The sequence below is a fragment of the Tympanuchus pallidicinctus genome, unplaced genomic scaffold (assembly GCF_026119805.1).
Source record: "Tympanuchus pallidicinctus isolate F22 unplaced genomic scaffold, pur_lepc_1.0 scaffold1, whole genome shotgun sequence".
Classification (NCBI taxonomy): Eukaryota; Metazoa; Chordata; class Aves; order Galliformes; family Phasianidae; genus Tympanuchus; species Tympanuchus pallidicinctus.
In genome coordinates this window covers 32094526-32117552 of record NW_026294618.1, presented here as the reverse complement: position 1 = coordinate 32117552, position 23027 = coordinate 32094526, and the positions used below count along the sequence as shown (strand labels likewise).

General features: G+C 37.8%; 1 long non-coding RNA gene across 1 annotated transcript; it reads left to right on the top strand.

The window, feature by feature from the left end:
• Positions 1–643: 643 nt before the first annotated feature.
• On the top strand, positions 644–5226 carry LOC128077741 (uncharacterized). The gene is made up of 3 exons (XR_008205165.1): positions 644–1049; positions 3251–3477; positions 4738–5226. It is a non-coding gene; the product is annotated as an uncharacterized LOC128077741 (long non-coding RNA).
• Positions 5227–23027: the final 17801 nt, after the last annotated feature.

The following is a 23027-nucleotide window of genomic DNA, read 5'->3' as shown; positions in this document are numbered from 1 at the left end:
TTTATTTTATTAATCTTATTTTACATTCAAGATGTTTACAGACACTAGTTCTCTAAATTATTAAAAATTTAGATAAGTTTGCAAATTTTCTTCTCATTCTTTTTACGTGCCCTCTACTCTTCACTCTGGATATACTAGAATATATTTTTAACAGCTATTTTGTTCTCAAAGTGTTTATTGCAATTCTTTGAATTTCCATCTAATTTGACAATGTTTAATAATACATTCAAATTAATGTGAAGTATTCCGCTGATAATATTCTTTGAAATTTAGGAATCTTTACTAAATGAAAAGTCCATGGTTTCTCTTGTTTTTGTCATAGGGTGCCTTTCACATACAGTCCAGAAATTCCTTTGACTACTGTGACAACTAGAGAGGATCAGGAAATGTATAGTATCGTCTTGTCATGGCTTAATGAGGTTTGTAAGTGTATGCATGTCTTTCTGATTTTTATGCAGTTCATCTTTTATATTTATTATTATTATTATTATTATTTATAGGAATGTCTCTTTCCATTAGAGTATCTATCTGTGTTATTCCAGAAGGAGAAGGAGTATTTTTTTTCTCCCCCCAAGGATGTGTTTAGATCACTGACTGAGAATAGGAGAATTGTACTTTTTGGGTCCTAATTATTACAGTTTCTTTCAGCTGCCTCCACACGGGGTATCTCATCATGCACTGTTCACCAGAGGTACCTGAACTGTTGCCCAGGGATAGCAGGAAGAAGGGAAGGCCTACAGAAGACCTTTGTACTTCTCATCTGTCAGCTGAAGACCAGATGGAATTATTTAAGCACTGGACACCTGTGTTTGGTTTGTTGCAGTCCAGTGACACGTTTCACTTGCTCAGAGCTTTTCTCTAGAACAGTCATGACGATGTTAAATCAGTTGGAAGACTTACTGTTCACAGCAGTATCTGTGCACCACCCACAGCATTGAACTTTTTTTATAATTCTCATTTAGGTTACAAGAAGCAAAGAAACATTTTGCAGTGGAGTGATGCCAGTTTTCACCACCTGGATTTGTGTGTTTAATATTAGTTAAACTAAGGTAAATAACATATTAGGAAAATGAATGCTGAGAAATTCACCCACTGATTTTTTCTGTGGGATTTCAGTATACAATTACCTATTGATGCTCATGCTACTAAGGGGTTGATACAAAAAAAAAAAAAAGATTTTAAGTTATTTGCCATCTTTCTAATGAAATACTTCAGTAAAACTGTGTAAATACTTCAGTAAAACTGACAGCATTGCCTTGATCTTGGACTGAGCTCTGCGGCAAAAAGCATGGGTTTAATTTGAGGGCAATCAGATGCTAATTTTTAAGACTCATCTTTTTTATCTATGGTAATTTACAGCAAAGGAAATTTTGACTGTGGAAGGCAAGCAGGAAAAACAAAGCAGTTTGACTCAAATTTCACTCACACTCTTTGAATGGGGGCTGTACTGTAAATCAGATCAGTATCCTTATAGTAGTGCCGAGGGGTCTAAAAGGCTCTAAATGGATGTATGTCTTACTATCCTTGCATCATTCCCACAGTCTTGCTGGCTAATGGGACTGAATTTGTCCTTTTCCTGTGTTCTCTAATCTAGCTATAGTCTTGTTCTCTTCCTTTGTGTTTGATGTGAGGGGACAGAGACACGTTTGTCCTTCTGTTCAAAGCTTCCCCCTTTATTCTAGCCTGGCAACAATGCCAAGCAAGAAGAGGGCCATTTGCGACTTAACCTTTCAAAAGGTAACCTGGCATTGAGGTGAATGTGGGCATTGCTGCTCTTTTAAAAAACAAGGAGTTCTTTGAACAGCGAAGTTAACAAAACCTTGTTTCTTACAGCTTTAAACACTGTGATTTGACCTCACTTTCTTCATCTCCCCCTCCATTTTATGCTTCCTTCATTTATCCTCTCTTTTTAATGCTGCTTCTCTCCATTCCTCTCCCCAGGAATTGCAATGGAGCAGTTCTCTACACTTTTTTGTGTGCTTTACATTTGTCCCCTATTTGGCATGCCATCCAGAAACTACTTGTACACTGGATGGCCAGATGCGCGCAACCTGGTGTGAGGGAAAATGTTTTGGGATAACATTTTGGATATCTCTTAGGATATTTTCTTACCAGAGACTTTCTGGGGATTTTACAACGCTCTTCTATGAGATTGCATTAACAGCTTGAAAATCTTACAATACTGAAGCAGCAGAAATCTTAAATACATTCAATTTTTTTCTGTGTTTGGTGTTGTGATTTGGACCAATATTCACCAAGGCCAATTTACCAGTCACTAATATTTTTGTTTGGGAAATATCTGAAGCATTATTGATGGATCAAGGAAGTAATGTGTTACTGCTGCACAGAAACTTGCTTTTTCATTTCAACAGCAACAAAAGAGCTACTTCTACGTTGGTTTTATTTGCTGTTTTTTTTTTTTTTTTTTTTCCCTATGAAAATTGTATGATTTTTTTATTCAAATAAGTGTTAATTAATTTTTTAAGTTCTCCTTGTACTGTAATTTGAGTGGATGTCTGCTTGATCACTAGGAAATATTAATTCTCAACCCTAGCCCTTGTTATATAAACATCCGAGTGACCTTTTTATTACTACAGTAATACAACATAGCACTGTTTCTGTTTTTGTCTACAGCTGCAGATTGACTTAAAGGCAGGACTCTTAAATTATGTATTACATTAAATACTTTGGTCATTGTATTAGTGTCTTACCACATGAAAAATGATCTGTTTCTAATTTATTTAGTGGAAAGGTCTTCCATTTTACAATACTCTGTGTAGAAATATTCTGAAAGAAGGCCAGATATTCTGAAAGAAGTATCAGAAGATTTACATTTGATATTCTGGTACAGATTTATTGGCTGTTCTGTTTAGCATGCTCAGAGTAATTTTGTTATCACTATAAAATTTAAGATTGTAAGAGTGAAAGGGCAAAAGGAGTTATTCTATCATCTTGCTTGATTTGTGGTTTCTTCATAGATTCATAGGAGTTGGAAGGGACCTTTAAAGGTCCAACTCTTCTGCAGTGAACAGCAAAAGCTACAGCTAGATCAGGTTGCACAGAGCCTACTACAGCCTGACCTTGGGTGTCTTCATGAACGGGGCATCACCACCTCTCTGGGCAACATGTTTCTCACCACTCTTACTGTAGATTTTCTTATATCCAATCTAAATCTCCCCTCCTTTAGTTTGAAACCATTTTGCATGTCGTCATGACAAACCCTAATAGTCTTTCCTCTTTTTTCTTACAGCCAATACAGAACTATAGGTGAGAGAACCTCATGTCAGTTCGTAGCAATATTATGGACTATGTTCTTTTTTAATTCATTTCCAAGTACATCAAAGACAAGGAGACAGTTTGAGGCATGCCTTCTATGGTCAAATACTTTCAGTGCTGGATGAGCAGGGAGTAGTAGATGCAATATTTTGACTTCAGTGAGGTTTTTATACTGCTTCTGTCAATATCTTCATTTAGAAGGTGAAGGTCATGAGGACTGGATGAATGGACTCTTGTGTGGCTTAAAACAGGCCAGGCTACTAGGCTTTGATGAGTACTGTGATGGGTGAATAAATGCAATGGATGAACACTGAGGCCCATATTGTTCAATAGCTTTACCCAGACTCTGGAAGTTAAATATCCATAGACATTTTTATGGGAAAATTGAAAGTGTAAAGGACAACATTAAATTGGTATTGAGCTTGAGCTTAACATTTTCTTGTAGAAAGAGAATGAGTGGCCAGACACTCACAAACCCACAACTGACTTGGCTTTGCACTGTAGGTTACTGTACACTGGCCAAGAGACTGGAGTTGATAAGATCCAAGTATGACCTCCAACAATGATTCTGTGATGTATGGTTGTTTTTCTCTGTATCAAAGTAGCAAAACATACATAAATGATTCAGAGATCTGAATGACTAAGACTTCTTACTCTATCAGTAAACTTCATCACCAATCTGTAATATGTACTATCAAGTTATTATTGATTATGTTGAATGCTCCCAATGAAATGATAAATTGTTACTTTTTTTACGTGTGATTTATCTATTTGTTAACTTGTATCACTGATGAGGTGTTTTTGTTTGGTAAACAGAAATGGTTTATGTTTTACATAAGTCTAAATATAAAAAGTATACAGATGTCTTTCAAATATATAATTTCCCCTCGAAAATTAAAATCAGATCTGTTTCTTTGACCATTTTTCAATAAAACCATGGTGATTAGTACTGATTATCTTCCAAACTTCTTGTTTTGCTTTAGTTTGTCATGAATACTATCCTATGTCAACTGTAGCTTCACTTTGCTTGATATTAATGCCAAGTGACCCTGAAACTTGTGCTGCTATTTTGGTAAATGGCCTGTAGTTTGTCATTCCTTTGAAATTTTTCTTGTGTTCCAGAGCTTAGTATGCATGAATATCAGTAGCTCTAATGAGTCTTAAGCTCAAGTTATCTGGGCTAACCGATCTTGAAAACGTTTGGTAGATACATCCTTAGTTTTGTGGAACTGGCACCATATGAAGTGCTTGCAAGCACATGGGCATGCAACCTGTGGATACCCTTCTTTGCTTAAAGTTTTCATTATACACGGGTTCTTTTTATTGGTTATAAAGAGAGATGAAATACCTACTTTGCACAGCTAGGTACGTCATTGAGTCAGATTATTCTCTCCTGTTCCTACAAATGTTTTTATCACTTTTTTTTTTTTTTTTTTTTTTTTTTTTTTTTTTTAAGTCCAGATGCATCCTGTAGTGACACCAATTTTCTTCATGGAAAAAGTTAACCTTGAGGAGTAGTTTATCTTCTTGTATACTTTGGTTAATAATCTTTCTTCTACTTTGATCAATAGCTTTTTCTTAGCACACTGATCTGTATTTGTCCAGATTTCCTCAGACATGAGTTCAGTTTGTAAGCTTTTGTTTGCACATACATAATATATATTTATGCATTTATTTGACTATTTATTGCATTTTTTTTTCTGAAATAAATTATAGCCAGTGATATTTAAAGATGAGGGCTTTTTTGGCAAAGAACAGTGTGCAAAGATCTAGTAGTGTAACTGATGAGATGAAATACACAGTCTAAGTTATTTATATAATTGTCATTAATACAGCATCTTAATTTGTGTTTTCTATTTGAACCTCTTAATGACCCTTTTTTGCATTATTGGAAAAATCCTAAACCATGGTAAGTTTTTTAAGTGATAACATTAACCTTTCATTGTTTTCAGCATTCCAGTAACAAGCGTTGTGTAGGAGGAGTTCTTTGTCCCAAGCTCTTTCTTACCATTCTTTTTACCAAGGAAACACTGTATGAAGGCATTGAACTGCCCCAGTTCCTCTTCCTTCTCTACAACACTTCTCAACCACTTTGCTTAAGAATGAGGTACTGACCCTAGGACTTAAAGAAGAACAAGTCACTTTTCTTTTTCTCCTTCTGCTATCATCAGAATTTTCCAAGGTGAGGTTACTTTCTACTTGATAAATACTTCTAAATATTTAAATATCATTGTTGTTACATGTTAGTTCTCTGCAAATACTTGCCATAATACAGGAAAAGACACAGACACAGAAGGGCAAATGGAAAAGAGTTGGCTGTAAACTGAACTGAAGTCTGTAAAAAGAGTTTTGTTTTACCTTAGTTATGTAGGTAGAACATTGTACTGCTTTATTGCCCTTGTTCCAAGATTTTGGACCGCATCTGATTAGGAGAGCATTTAGAAATCTGGATGACCTCACTGCAGTAAAATACTTGAACAGAGAATCACTAGCTAAATAAAGCGGTGAACATTGCTGCTAATTGAGTTGCAGAGTTGTTGGTTGAAATTGTCAGATCTAACCTAGGTAGGAAGTATTTACAGGAGCAATGTCAATGATTATTCCCTTTGGCTAGCCCTTTCAGTGCTGTTTAGAAACTCTTGAATTTTTCCATTTTGTTTTTCCCTTTAAAGATATTTTGGGTCTGGTCTAAGTTCAGGATATTTGGTGGGACAGTGAATTTATCAAGAGTAAGTGAATATTGTAGTTTCAACTACACATTTTCACCTAATCAACTTCCGGTTCACACTTCTTGAATTTCTTCTTAACCTATTTACTACTAAAGATTTTGAAGTGTTCTTTTTGCTTTTCCTCTCATCTTAGTTATTCCTCATGTTTATGGTGATGACAATAACATTCAGCTATGGGCATCTATTGCAATTAAACCTAAGATCTAAAAATGGAGATGCTGCTAACATACTTTGGCAATTAACTCTTTTGGGCTTTTGGAAATGTATTGTTGCAACACTTCCAGCCTCCAAATTCCTTCACTCAAAGCTTGCTCAGAAAATTTACGTGCTCTCTTGTAGATAAAGCCCAGAATTCAGCCTTACTTAGAAACTGCAGTTTGGTTGCTTTTGTAGAAAGCTCCATATGGAAAGAGCTTTGAGTGTTTTGAGAACATGCTTTTACTTGTCACTTGTGTTCCAGTAAATGTCAGCATAAATGAGATCTTCATGATCAATGTCTGGGCTTTTTTACAACTTTCCTTTTTTTTATGCATAAATGCTTCCTGTTCTGCCTTCTAATCCTGCCCTGGAGATGTATAACTGTTTCTTATGACTGTTCCTTTTTCACTCTTTTCACTCTCATCTCAGTCCAAACTCTTTCAGCTGTGGTAAGCACACTATATTTGTAAACTTTTTCCTCTACAATAATGTTCTTCCTCACATATCTTTGCATATGTTGTGCACACTGCTACTCAAATACTTACATTGCCAGTTCTACAGTTTATTGGTACATAAATAGGATAGTCATTATCCGCCACTTCATCATTGTTGGTAAATGTATATGGTTAAAAACATCGTGATTCTACCTTTGATTTTTTTTTTTTAAGATTCTGTTTTGTAAGCAGGATGAAAAGCGAAAGGGAGACAACAAAAAGCCTGTTTTATTGACATGATCCTTTCTTAGCTCTGTGACAGAAGACATTGTTTTAGAAAGGTATTTTCCAGTCCAGTCTTATGTTGAGATTGATATGAATTTGCCCTGACATTGGGAAATATTTGAAAAAACTGGTGAATCTACTTTTTTTTTTTTTTATAATGACATCTTCTAATATCCTCTCAATCTCAGTTTCTGTTGTTCTTTTAGCCGTTCTTTTCTAATCCTTTCTTCATGTACACACACACACACACACACACATAAAGAGAGTCTCCTCTTGTAATATTCTCATAACTTCAGATGCAATCTTTTGCTCACAGCCTATCTTCTGTGACATTCAAAAGTGAATCAACTGTCCCAATGAAATGGAGAGTTAATGAGGAGATAATGTAGCCCATTCTACTTCTTTTCCTCTATTAGTAGCAGAAATTGAGTTATTCAGAAGCACAGACACCGAGTCACCATAAATCAAAGTATACTTTTTTCTTCACACCTTCTAAAGTGTTCTTTCCCCTTTCATTCACTTTGAGAAAAAGCACAAACTCCCAATCCAAATCAACAATTTCTCCCTTCCTTTAAAATGCTTGTTGATGCTGTGGTCATGTCCTGGATGCTTCCCGGAACCACCTCTTCTGGCATTACTCTCCTTCCCTTGATCCAAAGCAGGAATGTTAGGACTGTCAGCTGTGCAAAACCACAATGGTGGTTTTGCACACCTCCACATATGCTTTCTTTGTTCTACTGACCTCCAAATTCTTTTTACCACTTTGATAAATTTGTGCAGATATCACTGACCCTATAAAGTGTAATTTATAAGTCTGTTTCACTTCTTTATCACGTGCTCCCCTTTGGATCAGAAACTTCAGTCTGCTGAATGTCTCTCTCTTGTGGCAGTGAGCCAGTACCTTTATGGTACTGCAGGTCACTGCTCTCATACAGATATCATGAAACTTTTCTGTAATGTGGTAGTTCTAAACAGCAACTCATACCAGAAGTTTTACCAGTGATGTGCAGAGGCAAAAAGAGGACAGATGAATTGTGCTATAGACATATGTTCAACGATACCTGTTCTTGAACGGCTGTGTAACAGTGGTGGGGAATTATTTCATTGTTTTATTTGTACACTGTTCAGTATTCTTGTAGTGTCAAAGGTTTAACTGAAGTCTGATTTTTCTTTTTCTTCTCCTCAACAATTAGAAGACAGAAAGAAATGAAATAAGTGGAATACATTTTTAGAAAAGCAGACATGTTACAGATGCGACTGCAGACATATTTGAACCTGAGACAAATTTAACTTCTCCATGACCACATACTGATTTTATTCTATCCCTCCTGAGGCTTATATCTGCAAACACTAATTAGTTTTATACACATAATTAATTTTTTTCTGCCTCTTTTATTTAAAATATAGAAGGAGGTGTTTAAGGCTAGGTTGGATAAGGTCCTGGGCAACCTGAGCTGGTGGTTGGTAACCCTGTCTATGGCAGGGGGTTGGAAATAAGTGATCTTCGAGTTCCCTTCCAACCCAAGACATTCTGTGATTCTGTAGTTCTACGATTCTGTGATGATTCTATGATTCTATTTTATGTAAATCATAAGTTAAAACATACACTTAATTTAATTTCATCTTAATAGTACCAATGAGAAATAATAAGAGGTACTCAAATTTGATTAAATACAGTTCTAGCACTCTTGAGGGAAAACTAAACTATATGCAACTACAAAATGAGCGGGAAATACGGAAAACAACACTCTCCAAACAAGAAAAACAGCAATAGAGACTAATGCTCTTGATGTGACTTGGCAGAGTAGTACAGATGCTGATGAGCATAACAGTACTCAGCTCAGCAATACCATATTACCCAGACAGGCAGTGATGGGCCTGATGCACTGATTTCATCTTTTTCTATCTGAGGTAAAGAACCGCATTACAGAGTAGAAGGAAAGTAAGTGAAATGCAGGGAGCGTTATAGAGAATTCTTTTAAAGAAAACTCAAAGACAGCAAAATACATCGCTATTGCTCGGTCAGACCACAGGGAACAAGGTATGAGATACTGGAATCCTGAAAAAATCAACAGCGTTGGTGTATCTTTGCCCTTAACACAACATCAGGAGCATCAGGCTGGGATTAAGGCAGGGTTATTTTGATAAAGCCTTAGTAGAAAAAGTTTTATTCCTTTCTCCTGCCGTGTAAATGCAGAATTTATGTGACAAGTCATTAATCCACTCAGATCTTTGTCTGTTCAGACACTGGGTGGAAAATGTATATTAAGAAGTAAATTTCTGAGGTATTCCCTACCCATATTTTTGGTTATTTTCCTTTTCCTGTGCTAATCATATACTAAAAACCTATGTACTCCTTCTTCTAGTCATAAGAGTTAATGTTCTAATTGATAACATCGAGTATCTAGGTCTCCTACTTCTGTTCCTCACAGAATCTTAATGCTACTCCCAAATTAGAAGGTAAAATTACTACAGTTCAGAAACTTCATTTCAGGTGTGAAGGAAGAGAGCCTTGGCATATAAGTTCTTCTTTTTGTCTGCTAAGGTGATGCAGACCTTCTAGTGTATTCTATGCAACACCAAATCTTTCCCTACAAAGCTTTTGTTGTAAAGGTTGTGGTTTGCAATATATGGGAAACTGGTGTGAAGTGCTGGAAGAAATTTCAGTTTTGGAACATATCACATTGAAGATGTTGCGAGAGTTATTCTGACCTTGAAATTGTTCTCTTAACCTTACACGGACTGGATTATTTTTGCAAAACTGCTCGATTAAAAACAAGTGTATGAATCAGACAGAATACAAAGGCAATCTTTCTCTATAGAAGAACATACGACAGGCATCTGAAAGTAAATGAAATTAGGATCTTGTAAACTGTGGCAAGCAGAGCTGGGAAGGGATGTGTTGAAATCTTGTTAAATCATCAGTGATGTAGAAAACGTGAGCAAGGGGGGTGATCAGTCTTCATTTTTTGTGGATGATCTAGTGGGCCTCACTGAAATTGTCCTGCAGCAGTTTTAAAACAGAGGAAAATCTTTATGATAATAACTGCATTCAGCATAATTGAATTGTAGGAATCCTTTGGGACATGGTGGAGGCCAGAAGTATAGACAGATCTGGAAAGGAACTGGACAGAGTAATGAAGATTAGGTCCATTTGTGGATGTTTCTTGTACTCGTTAGATGTAAGCCTAGTGTCAGACAGTCCCACTGATCCCTGGAAGTAGGGCGCTTACATCAGGAAAAGAGCCCTTTTATGTGTGTTCTCTTATTACACTGCTCTGTAAGCATCTGGATACTGAATATATGAACCTTCTATCTGGGAAACAGCAGAGTCACTTGTAAGAAACAGCTGATAGCTTTCAGGAACCCAGAAGGATGAGGCAAATCTTCAGTTGGCTCTGTTTCAAGCAAATAATTAATGTGAGATTTGGTGTCAGCTTTACAACTGACAAACATAAGGCCATTTGGTAGTAACATTATCATAACTGTATCTCCTCAGTTAGCTGCAGTGTACCAGGTGATATATCTTTCAGCTTGGAAATTATAACATTAATTTACTTTCATAATACTAGTATTAATTATGCATTAATAACAGATGCGTAACATGTCCATTGCATGTGATGTAAATGAAAAAACAAAGGTTCCTATTGATGTAGAAATTCTTTACTGGTGTTCTGAAAGTCTGAGGAATTGAGAAAGTATGAAGAATTTTTTTATTTTTTCCAGATGCAGATATTACAAAAAAAATAACATTGTTTTGTATCAGAGACAGTAAAAGGCCCCTATATGTGAGTTAGTTTCCCCTCTGTTTTAAAAAGGAAAAGTAAAAAATGCTTTTCCACATCCACAATGGGGAAAATTTTGTTTCTTCTCCACTTTTTTTGTAAATAAATAAGAGTTAAAATGGAGAACTGAAGAACAACTTCCTGAAGGGAGGTTGTGGTGAAGAGGGATTTGGCCTCTTCTCCCAGGCAACGAACAGGACACTGGGCAATGGCCACAAGTTGTATCAGAGGAGGTTTAGGTTGGACATAAGGAAGAATTTTTTTTCTCAGAGAGTGGTCAGGCACTGGAATGGCTGCCCAGGGAGGTGGTGGAGTCGCTGTCCCTGGCAGTGTTCAAGAGGCGCCTGGGTGAGGAGCTGCGTGATATGGTTTAGTGCTTGTGGTGGCAATGGTGATGAAGAGACGGTTGGACTGGATGATCTTATAGGTCGTTTCCAACCTTGTGATTCTATGATTATATGATTCTATAACAGGTGATGTCTGGGGCCGTCTAAGTGGAATCTTGAAGTGTTAGCATGGCATCTACTCATGCACAGTATATGTTTCAGGATGTATTTGTTAAGCCAAGGCAACTCCAATGCAGTTGAATCATGTGTTGTGCTCTGAAGAGGACAACCCTTAGAATCATAAAATCGTAGACAGGTTTGGGTTGGGCAAAGATCATCTAGTTCCAACCCGCCTGCTATAGACAGGGACATTTCCCTCTAGACCAGGCTGTACAAAGCCCCATCCAGCCTGGCCTTGAATTCTTCCAAGGAGGGGGCATCCACAACCCCAATGGGCAACCTTTTCCAATGTCTCGCCACCCTCACAGTAGAGAATTTCTTCCTAATTCCTAGTCTAAATCTACCCTCTTCCAGTTTAAAACCATTTTCCCTTGTCCAGTCACTGCATGTCCTTATAAAAAGGTTTCCCCCCCCTATTTTTCCCATAGACCCTTTTCAGGTACTGGAAGGCTGCTATGAGGTCCCCCTCGGTGTCGTCTTTTCTCTAGACTGAAGAGTACCATCTCTGTCAGCCTGTCCTCATAGGGGAGGTTTTCCAGCATTCTGATCATCTTTGTGGCCCTCCTCAGGACCTGCTCCAACAGATCCGTGTCAATCTTGTGTTGGAGGCCCCAGGTCTGGATGCAGAACTCCAGGTGAGGTCTCGTGAGAGCAAAGTACAGGATCATGTCCCCCAGCATGCTGGTCACACTTCTCTTGACATATCCTATGATCTGGTTGGCCTTCTGGGCTGCAAGTGCACACTGCTGGCTTGTGTTGAATCTTTCACCAATTGACACTCCCAAATCCTTCTCCTCAGGGCTGCTCTCAAGCCATTCTCTACCCAAATTCTATCTGTGCTTGAGACTGCTCCAACTCGGCTGCAGGACCTTGCACTTATCTTTGTAAAACTTCGTAAAGTTGGCATGGGACCAATTCTCATGTGGTGCAGGTTCTTCTAGATAGCATCCCTCCCATCTTGGATGTCAACTGCACCACTCAGCTTGGTGTCATCTGCAAACTTGAGGGTGCACTCAATCCCGCTGTCCATGTTGCCTACAAAGATCTTAAGTTATACTGATCCCAGCCCCAATCCCTGAGAAATGCTACTCATCAGTGGTCTCCACTTGGACATCGAGCCATTGGCCGCAACTCTGAGTGCAACCATCCAGCTAATTCTTAACCAGCAAGTGGTTCATCTGTCAAATCCATTTTTTCTCCAATTTGGCAACCACGATGCTACGTGGGAAAATGTCAAACACTTTGCACAAGTCCAAGTAGATGACATCAATTGCTAGCAGGAACAGGGGAGTAATTGTTCCCCTGTACTCAGCACTGGTGAGACTGCACCTCAAGTACTGTGTCTAGTTTTGGGCCCCTCACTGCAAGAAAGACATCGAGGCCCTGGAACAGGTTCAAAGAAGGCAACAAAGCTGGTGCAGAGTCTGGAGCACAGGCCTTATGAGGAGCAGCCGAAGGAGCTGGGATTGTTCAGTCTGGAGAAGAGGAGGCTCAGGTGAGAATTTATTGCTCTCTATAACTACCTGAAAGGAGGTTGTAGTGAGCTGGGTGTTGGCCCTCTTCTCTCGTGTAACTAGTGATAGGACTAGAGGAATGGCTTCAAGTTGCATCAGGGGAGGTTCAGGCTGGATGTTAGGAAATACTACTTCTCTGAAAGAGTAGTCAGGCACTGGAAGGGCCTGCCCAGAGAGATGGTGGAGTCACTGATCCTGGAGGTGTTCAAGGAATGTTTGGACATTGTGTTGAGGGATAATTTTTAGTTAGTACTATTGGTGACTGGTGAATGGTTGGACTGGATGATCTTGTGGGTCTTTTCCAACCTTGATGATTCTCTGATTCTGTGAATTGCTCTTTCTTTATCCACTGACACTGTAACTCTATTGTAAAAGGCCACCAATTTATCAGGCATTACTTGTCATTATTAATGTCATCTTGGTTACCAGCAATCACTTCGTCTTTATTTTCCATGTCCCTTAATAGAGCCCTCAGGAGGATTTGCTTCTTGATCTTGCTAGACAGATATGAGACTCGCTGGTCTGTAGTTCTCTGGATCTTCTTTTTTTCCTTCCTTGAAAATGGGAGTTATGTTTCCTCTTTTCCAATCAGTAGGAACCACACTGCCATAACCTTTCAAATGTGATGGATAGTGGCTTAGTAATTTCATCCACCTATTTCTTCAGAACCTCTGGATGGATGTGGTCAGGTCCTGTGGACTTGTTCACCTTCAGGTTTTTTAGATGATTTTGAACCTTATCTTCACTTACAGCAGTCCTTCTCCCAGTTCTTACATTTGCTTTCTGCAGCCTAACCAGTGTGGCTAGAGCCTTTGCCAGTGAAGGCTGAGGCAAACAAGTCATTGAGTACCTCAACTTTCTCCATATCCCTCATGAGTCGGTCTCCTGTTTCCTTCTGGAGACTGTCCGCATCTTCCCTGGCCTTCCTTTTATCACTGACATACCTGTAGAATTTACTCCCCTTTATGTCCCTGGCTAGATTTAATTCTGTCTGGGTTTTAGCTTTCCTAACCTGATCCTTGGCTGCTAGGACAACTTCTTTGAAGTCTTCCCAGGTAACCGATTCCTGTTTTCTCTCTATAGACTTTCTTCTTGTGCTAAAGTCCAGGAGCTCCTTGTAGATCCACAGAGGCCTCCTGGCATTCTTGCCTGTTGGAAAATATGGTCCTTGAATACTGATCAGCCTTCTTGGGCTCCTCCTTCCTCCAGGACCTTTCCCATATCACCCTGCCAAGAAGTTCTCTGAAGAGGTCAAAGTCTGCTTTCCTGAATAGACTTCTCTCTCAACTCTTAGTCAAATGTTTGTTTTCAATAAGAAAGACAGCCACATGTTAAGGCTTCGTTCTGCAAATTCTTTTCTCCAACTCTTCCCAGATCTGCCTGGGGAGCTAACTGCTGAAATACATCTGCCATTTGCAGTTGCATCTCATGGGCCTAGAGAGAAGCAACCTCTCTGTTGGAGAGTACGTGCTGCTTGAACTATAGGATGCATATGGGAACAGTAAGTGCTCTTTCTCAATGTCTGGCAACATTTGAACTACATAAAGGCATAGTACCAAGCAACAGCATGTATCGAAATGCACAAATAATTTACAGCCGGATATGCGAGATAGAGCAAAGCATTCTGGGTCAGGTGATTGAGGATAAATGCTTGCAGGACACAATTAAAAAAATATCTCTCTTTCTTTTCTTTGAAACACATTCACTTTGGCAGTGTTTGCACCACTCTGTTTATTTTAGAGCACTGGCCAAAAACAAATCTACTGGGAAGAATTTTTATAAATCCAATGAAGGTCAAGTAGCTATCACATACTTAGAAAACAAAATTTGTAATTATGATAGTTGAGAGTTTATGCTGAAATGGAAAAAGCTTATTCCTTAAGATATGTGACTTATATAGTACCATGCGCTCCCAATGGTTTTCCAAGTGGAAAAAAGGTCAATTTCATCTAGCAAATAATTTCAAAAGCAAGTGCAAAATTATTTTGAAAGTAGTTTTTGAATATGAGTATGACATTTTTTGATACATTTCAGGCAAAATAAAAATTCATATGGAATGACTTCTTTCAGGGAGAGTAATTCTTCTGACAGATGATTCACTGTACTATGTTTTAGACATTGAATTGATATCTCTGTCATGCTGTTGTGAACTCTGAGACAATGAGTAAGATATAAAGAAGGCAAAATATGTTCCATTATTGTGGGATTAGAGCACATGAAACTGACCTCTATGAATTTCTTTCCTGGAGAGCTTGATCAAGGAGATTGTCTAAATGTTGTCAGTACATGGCCATCTGATTTCTTTCTGTTTGGAATTTAAAGATTCCAGGAGAAGATTTTCTGATTCTCCATGCAGAATATTTTATAATCTGCATTTGCATGGAGGTGGTACAGTGACAGATATCAAATGGGAGCAAATACAATGAGGAAACATATTTGTTGTACATGCTGTGCTTCAAATACAATGGTAACAAAAATAATCTAACCTAAACAAACCCCAGTTCTACCTCTTCTACCCAAAGTACCTGGTCCCTGAGGATGTAAAAAAAGCTTCTGCATTAATCAGTGTTTGCTATTTTTTTTTCATGATTCTGCATTAAAAATAAACAAAACCAACCAAACAACAAAAACTACAATGAAAAGAAAACCAAAGAATCATCACGCACTTATTTGCTTTTAAAAAATATTGTACTGTATATACTAATTATGTGTATATATGTATATATATATATGAATTATATATTATAAGAAAATTAAAGAAGGTCATTACTTGTAAGCGCCCAACACAACTTCATCCTTCGGCATGAGTCCATAAGGCAAGATTATCCAAAAGTATTGAAAGTTACATGCAATGCATGCAATGCACACAAAAGTCCACTACATCCTAAATATCTGTTCCTGTAGTTCTATGGGGGGGTGGGAGGGGGGGAAGACAGCAGGAAGATTAGCCCTTAAGCTTTTCACCTTACTGGTGGCATTTACTTAATTCTGTGAAGGATGGGAGTAGCTGTTCCCAAATTAAAAGTGCAGCTAAAAACAATTCATGAAAATAACTACACTTAAATACATGGTAGTTCGGAATCTAGTGTTCTGTATCTTGGCCTTGCTCTCCTTTGCGGTCTTGGGGCTAGAATGCACATTTTGTTCCAGCAATTAAACTTTCATTCATGTTTCTTAGGACCAAAACTTCTGGCTGAGAAATTGCCATCTTCAGAAAGATTTTAATTCAAGGGTGGAGCATGAAATTGAATAAATTGTATGTGCTCTCTCAGAGGTTCCTTTTGTGTTCTGTACTCTATTATACATCCAGCCTGAAAATAACATTTGCTTTAAGTAGGATAAATTTACAATTTTGATTCATTCCTTAGGAGTGAAGGACTGCAGAGATCACATCTGAATCTCAGTTTCCTCTGAATTCCTTGATTCTTGGACAGAGTCGGCATTTCTTAGGGCTCAGTTCTTATGGATTTTGAAAAAAAGATGGTAGAGTTCTGTCAGACTGAGATTATGGAAGATCAGAAGAGAAATATTGGAACTGATGGACCTGCTTGACAAATTTATGAAGGTCAGATAAGATGTTTTTCCTGCTGTCTCATTGTTTTCCATCCCATGGTTGTAGAAAATGTTAGGACAGGTAACCCGATCAGCCCCTCATAAGCCCTGTCATTCAATGAAATCTAATGAACTAAACAAAGTGTTTTCACTTTCCACTGTCTTGTTCAATGTCAAAAATATAGTCAGTTTCCCTTACATATCATTTTTTATTTGTCGTTTTCACATCTGTGTTACTTGTTTTGCTTGGTCTCATCTTCTTTAAAAGGAGGGCAGCTGTGCTGTGAATGTAAGTGAACACTCAGTTTCTCAGCTTTTTAGGTCTCAACATCTTGGAGCTCATGGTCTAACATGTAGACAACCTAGTAAGAAGAGGACTAAGTGGCTCTGAGTACAGGTCTGAGCAATGCTCTTGAATTTAACACAAAGATTGAAGCCTTCACACTAAGTTTCACAGAAACCACTATTCTATTTTTCTAGAGATGTTATGAGGAGATGTCAGCAAGATATATCAAACTTGGCACGTATATGCTCAGGTAATGCCTAGGTTCCAGATTCTTTGAAAAAGTTGATTGATCCATGGGATCTATTGTGAATTACATATATCAGAAATCACAGAATCATCATAGAATCATAGACTCATAGAAGGGTTTGGGTTGGAAGGGACCTTTAAGATCATCTACTTGCAACCCCCTGCTATAGCCAGGGACACCTCCCTCTAGACCAGGCTGCTCAAATCCCCATTCAGGCTGGGGGTTTCATTCAGCCCTTGAATGCTTCCAGATGCGTCCACAGCCTTGTTGGGCAACCTGTTTCAGTGTCTCACCACCCTCACATTAAACAACTTCTTCCTGATACCCAGTCTAAATCTACGTTCTTCCACTTTAAAGCCATTTCCTCTTGTCCTGTCACAGGGATATCCAGACATTGTCTCTGTCTCTTGAAGAAAGGCTCTTTCCTATACCTTTTTTACAAAATGTAATACAACTTGGTTGTTTTCAAGCTGTACACTTCCTGAATGGAGAATGAAAGAGCGTGTGATGGCAGTATGTGTTGCTTGATCTCTGTTTCCAGAGTGCCTAAAAGCCTTTAGATACTCAAAAGCTCAAACTCTAGCCAATACTCTCCTTTGGATAAGTGGCGAAAACAGTCTTCTGGGATGGTCTCTGACACATCTGAGTGGTGCCTACTTTCACATCCTGGAAGTGATACAAGAGTATACAGGTTATTATTTTTATTTTATTTTATTAGACTGTGATTTTATTTTATTTATTTATTTTGTGTATGTTCAGTTATTCTTTTTCTTTCTGGTAGATCACACTGATTACAGAACTCCTTTGTTGCCTGAAAGAGGAAACTGATGGATGTACTCATTCAATCTCCCTGTTGCTGAACTTGGCTGAAAAGCTGTTCATGAGTCTAAACAGATGTTCAGATCAATGAAACATTTATGGAGACTGTGTTTATCTTTCAAAAGAGAATGTTTAACTATTGATTCAGACTCAGAATTCAGTCTTTTCTGGAGAATTTTGAGTGCCTAGCAAAACCTGATGATCACATAAAGTTATTTTTCAAATAGCATAAAAAAATATTTCTTTCAACAGCAAAAATTAGAAAGTATGGGAATTGCATTCCTCATTACTTTTTTTTTTTTTTTTTTTTTTTTTTTTTTAAGAACCAAAGCTGGGACCTAAGCTTATCCTCTCCCTCTCCCTCTCCCTCTTCCTCTATTCTACTGGTTTTCAATTGTGGTATTTGTTAAATGATAGGTTTTCTTTTTGGTGGTGGTGGATTGTAGAACCTGAATATAAAACATGTTGCTTTCTTAAAATAAACAAATGCCTCATTCCTGTACTGGGAAATATTTTTAAATGAATTGATGCTTACAGAAGTGATCAAATATTTACTTCTGGAAAGTCTGCTTGTGTGTAGTTCTACAGTTCATTTGGGGGGAAGGGAAGGGAAGGGAAGGGAAGGGAAGGGAAGGGAAGGGAAGGGAAGGGAAGGGAAGGGAAGGGAAGGGAAGGGAAGGGAAGGGAAGGGAAGGGAAGGGAAGGGAAGGGAAGGGAAGGGAAGGAAACCCCTAAGCCTCCTTTTTATCCAAATATTATGGATTATTAAAATTAACAAACGAAGGCATTTCTTTGTAAATTACCTGAAAATAAAAACATGCAAACAAACCAGGAAAAAAAAAAAACCAAAAACCGAAAAACAACAATAGCAAACAAATAAACCCACACATAATTTACGCATAAAGAAGAAATGTAGTATTGAAAGTTTAGTACTGAACTTTCTATTTTCCCTTTATTTTTGCTTTTTCTGTGATACTTTGTGCTAGTATTTACCCAGGGAATATTTCATTCCTCTTCAGGTGTTGAACATTTTAACAAAAAGCATTCAGTTTGTACATAAACTTCCTTTTGAATTATGCTGATATTAAATGAAAGAGTCCTTGCATGACAGACAGAGTAGGCACCAATAAAACTACAGAAAATAAAGTCTCCAAAATGAAGTGATTTCATAATAAAAATGTTACTATCTTGGCAAATAAGTATCTGGGCTTTGTTGCTGTGTGCAGCAGTTGAGTTCTCTGCTTTGTCTTCTATGACGAGGAAGCATTAACATGTGACACAATTGTAATTTCTTGAAATGATCTCTTTATTATGTTGCAGAAAATGTATATGCAGCAATACAAAGAATGTTTTATCCACAGAGAATGGGCTACAGAAGGGAGGCATCTCTCCAGAGTTACGTGACCATCATGTGCTATGGGAACCATGCTCCAAGCTGGGGAGATGCAAGCCTGCTCTTAATGCAAAACTGCTCAGACACTTTAGTGCCTGTTCTCACCAGTTCACCTAGGAGTCAGGGTTAGTTAGCAAGAAGCAAGATTATTCACCTCAAAGGATTGTAAAGATGAGCAGGCTCCTGTTTAATTACCTAAAATTATGGGCAGAGGGGTGTGATTTGTTGATGTGTTTAATGGTTATGATTCTTAAATAATATTTTGGACAAACATTGTTGGAGGGGGTTTGAATAAGCAGATGGATAATTCATTGCAAGGGGTAAGGATGTGGAAATGATTGCTGGCTTCACAGCATCACAGAGAGCAGCATCGGTTGTACTTGACCCTTGTACTGCAGGACAGGATTCAGTGCATTCTAACCTCAGACTGTTTCTGGAAGAGCTTGCAACTAAAAGAGAGAGTGAATCAAGCACCAGCTGGGATGGCTGCATCGTTATGAAGTGAATACATATTGCAGTTATATACATGGTCCATTGCTGACTACTTCCATACTGCTTTGCCCACAGGAATCCTAATTTGTCAGATAAATTTTTGTCCCTCTTTGGTTGTTTCAAGACACACACACAAAGAAATAAATCATTCAGTAGAGGCTAACCTCTTATTGTCCCAAGGCTGGTGTTAATCCAAAGCATTCTTGGGAAAGGTGCTTAAAGGAAGTAACAAAAAAAGCAGCTGACTATCTGCCAGTGACCTGGGCTCTGATATCTGTGAAAGGAAAATTATAAAAGTGTATTTCCTTCTCTGAAGTCTTGGTGACTGGAAGCCAGAATACATTATGTAGGAGAGTAATTCAATACTGTATCATATTTTCCCCAGATACTTTTTTTTTTTTTTTTAATAGAATTAACTCATGAAATAGCTATGAAACTTAGCAGTGTCATAATGTCCATTTGAAGCAAATCCAGATGTGAAGTCAGTGATTTAACTCAGGTTGATAGGATTACGGGAGAGCTGAGGTTTAATTAGACTTGCAGATCTATGTGAAATACAACAAATCTTGTTTGGTGTTGTGTGTGTATGTGTGTGTGTGAGAGAGAGATTTTCTATTAGTCCTTTGATCTATATACTTTTTTCTTCTTTTTACTTTTCTTTTTTTCCTACCCTCTTTATTTATTATTTTTTAAATAGAAGAATGAGAACCCAGAGTACGTGTTGTAGGAGTCTTGGGAACAGTATCTATTAAAGCTCATTTATCTGTGATACTAATTTACCTCCTGTGGAGTAATTCTTGGTCAACCCACCAATATATTCTCAGAACCTCAGTACCACTGCTTGAACACAGAATGCAAACAAAGTCAAACAGTGAGGAGGATATAACTTAAATCAAGATTCAACCATGTGATTTTATCTATGTGCTTGGCAGAGGGAAGGAGAAAGAACGCATCTTATGATTAGACGGTTATTTTAATTCAGCATCTTGGCACATTAATAAAAAAATTATTAAATGCCTCTGTTTGGAGTAATTCATTTTATTCTAGAAATGTAGCATTCTGCTTGTAAGAGTCTTGAACTCCAATGAAGAGTAGCCCTTTAAATCTTGAAATCTGACTGCCATTTGCCTGGTGGGCTGTCTTATCTGATGGAACCAAGGCCAAGTGAGGGTCTCCTTATTTGACCTTAATCTTACTGTTAACCACCTACATCTTCAAGTCAAGATGCCAAGAATTTTCTTGGCAGACTTCCACATACTGCTGGGCCAGATTTTGTTCCTAGTTACAACAGCATAAACTTAGGATCCAATCTGTCCTTTACTCCTTCAACCTCGTCTGGGTCTTAGGCCTTTTTCTGTTCTGTAGATCTGACATCTCTCAATCCCTTGAGACTTTACAGACTACAGCTTTTTTCTTTTTTCTTTTTCTTTTTCTTTTTCTTTTTCTTTTTCTTTTTCTTTTTCTTTTTCTTTTTCTTTTTCTTTTTCTTTTTCTTTTTCTTTTTCTTTTTCTTTTTCTTTTTCTTTTTCTTTTTCTTTCTCTTTCTCTTTCTCTTTCTCTTTTTCTTTCTCTTTTTCTTTTTCTTCCTTTTTCCTTTTTCTTCTTTTTCCTTTCTTCTTTGTCTTCTTTTTTTTTTTTTTTTTTTTTCTCCTTGTGTCATAATCATTTTTTCCTGCCTTATCATGTTTACTCTTTGGAAATTTGGTAAAAATCAATTTCTCCTCTTGCCTGACCTTACATAATCACTTTTTGGTATTCCAGATCAGAGTTGGGTGTTTTTAAATTTGAATATTTCTTACTTTAACAAAAGCTTTTTGTCAGTAGTTCCTTCCTTCCTTCCTTCCTTCCTTCCTTCCTTCCTTCCTTCCTTCCTTCCTTCCTTCCTTCCTTCCTTCCTTCCTTCCTTCCTTCCTTCCTTCCTTCCTTCCTTCCTTCCTTCCTTCCTTCCTTCCTTCCTTCCTTCCTTCCTTCCTTCCTTCCTTCCTTCCTTCCTTCCTTCCTTCCTTCCTTCCTTCCTCCCTTCCTCCCTTCCTCCCTTCCTCCCTTCCTCCCTTCCTCTCTCCCTTCCCTTTCTTCCCTTCCTTCCCTTCCTCTCTCCCTTCCCTTCCTTCCCTTCCTTCCCTTCCCTCTTTCTTTCTTTCTACCACAAAACATTAATTAGGACTGGGTAAATGTAGGTAAAATATTGAAATAAATAATTTTATGGAATTTTACTTCAGTTTTCACTCCTCTTTAGCCTCTGTGAGCACTTCATATTTTAAGTAAATGGATTTTAATAATCTCATATTTTTTCATTTGCGTATGTACATATTTGTTTTGGAAGAGCCTGCAGTCTCATCCAGCCAGATAAAAGAAACCATTGTATACAAATTATTAGTATCTCATTTAATCTTAACAGCTATACTGCCAAATATTGAACACCCACATAACTCCTCATCACAAATTATAAGATAAGCATTTGCACACAAAAAGATCAAGTGATAATAATAACAGTTCTAGAAAGAAGCAGATCTGTTTACAGACTAATCTTCTTCAGGTTATCTTGTAGGCAGAAAAAGAGAAATAAATCAATAATTCATTACAAAGTACTTGTTCAGCTCTAACCCCAAGTGATTAAGTTATTGCTGTTTTGTTGAGTCATGAGTATTTCCACAATGCTGTGCTCTGTACTTTCCTTTCAAGGCTACATTAGTTATTTTGCAAAACCTCCCCTCATGGACAGTGCTGAATCTTGAAGAGCATGATTAGAAGCTAAAATACTACACCTGCAGAGAAACTAGGTACATCTGAGTGACCTCAGCTTGTGGAAGATAGAGAAGAGCTGGGAAGAAGCTGACATCTGTGAGGGAAAGCCCACAACATTTTCTCTCATCAGACTCAGGCTACCATGCAGAATCCAAGGGGTCAATGGAGTGCAGTGAAAGAGCAAATTAATAATTGAATCATACCAAGTCCTTACATTCAGCTAGAGGCAGATACATCATTTTTAATTGCCACACACATCCTACTGTTTGGAAATTCATATTGTGTCAGAAAGGATATCCTCTGCTATCCCACAGAGTTCTGGCTTTCAAGGTTTAAACTTATGTGTAAACTGATTCAATCCAGATGCCAATTTAAGGTATGGTCTGTTGTCAGTGATGATCACATCCCATGGGCATAATCCAACACCTCTGCCCCTCAATTCTGCCTTAAGTAGACTCTATGTTCCTTTTAGTTTGGAAGCTACATTTTCAATACCATACGGGTTGTCATATCACATATGATTTGAGAAAGAAGTTTTGGATGAAAGATCATAATATACAACTTCAGTTTCACAGCAGATTTCTGTGAACAGGAATGCCTCTTATCACTGTATTTTACTGTAATACCTGCTAATTCTCAACCACACTGTTGTGTTTCAGGCATAAGTAGTTTAAGGGTCATTTCCAGATTCAAGTAAAATTACCCTCATTTTTACCACTTATGAGAAGATCATAATAGTCAGCAGCCAGTCTGGTTTTCTTCTTAG